Genomic DNA, 730 nt, shown 5'->3' with positions numbered 1-730 from the left:
AAGTGAACATGAGTTGTCGTCTCATATTTATTTTCGTTGAAGCGTTCAATCTGTTAGTTCATTCGAGACGTGAGTTTTCGTAAAAATTATTTACGATTTTTCGGGAACGTTGAGATATGAACGAAGAGACATGTTTTAGGAATCTCGTATCGTTTAGATATCATGTCTTTGAGATGTTTGAGACCAATGCGATGGGTTTGGGACAAGACCTAGGTTTACTCTCGGTTTAAAGGTTTGTGCGGTGACTAGCCGGCTATTGGTTTTCCTGTTGCGATTTCTACCTGATTCGTACCGATTTAAAGTCCGCGATAGGTTCTCGGCTTATACGACTTGTATGGTACGAATCGAGCATATTTCCAGAGACAATTTTTAACCCAACTGGAAGTGCTAGACCAAAATTCGGATTTTTTTTAGCGCGCTTTCGTCCTTGTGTTGGACGTTTGAAGATCAAAAGAGTGATCAGGTTGCGTTTGTTTAAGACGGCTGATGTGTTCGTCGGAGCCAATCGACAAACGGAGTGTAAGATTTGTAGTGGTCGCGTTTGGACAATTTGTTCGTATCATCTCGATTTTTAACTTGGCGACGTCTCGCAGTTATTTTGAAGACTATACGTATATTGCTGAAGTGAGATTGTTTTGCGATTTTGTCTCAAAAAGAGCGACGCATATTTCGTAGAAATTTTCGAAATCTTGATAGAATTCGATTACAATAACGCATATTTTCCTATGTG

The sequence above is a fragment of the Brassica oleracea genome, chromosome C3 (genome assembly GCF_000695525.1).
Source record: "Brassica oleracea var. oleracea cultivar TO1000 chromosome C3, BOL, whole genome shotgun sequence".
In the NCBI taxonomy this organism is placed as follows: Eukaryota; Viridiplantae; Streptophyta; class Magnoliopsida; order Brassicales; family Brassicaceae; genus Brassica; species Brassica oleracea.
Note: the sequence above shows the minus strand (reverse complement) of the source record.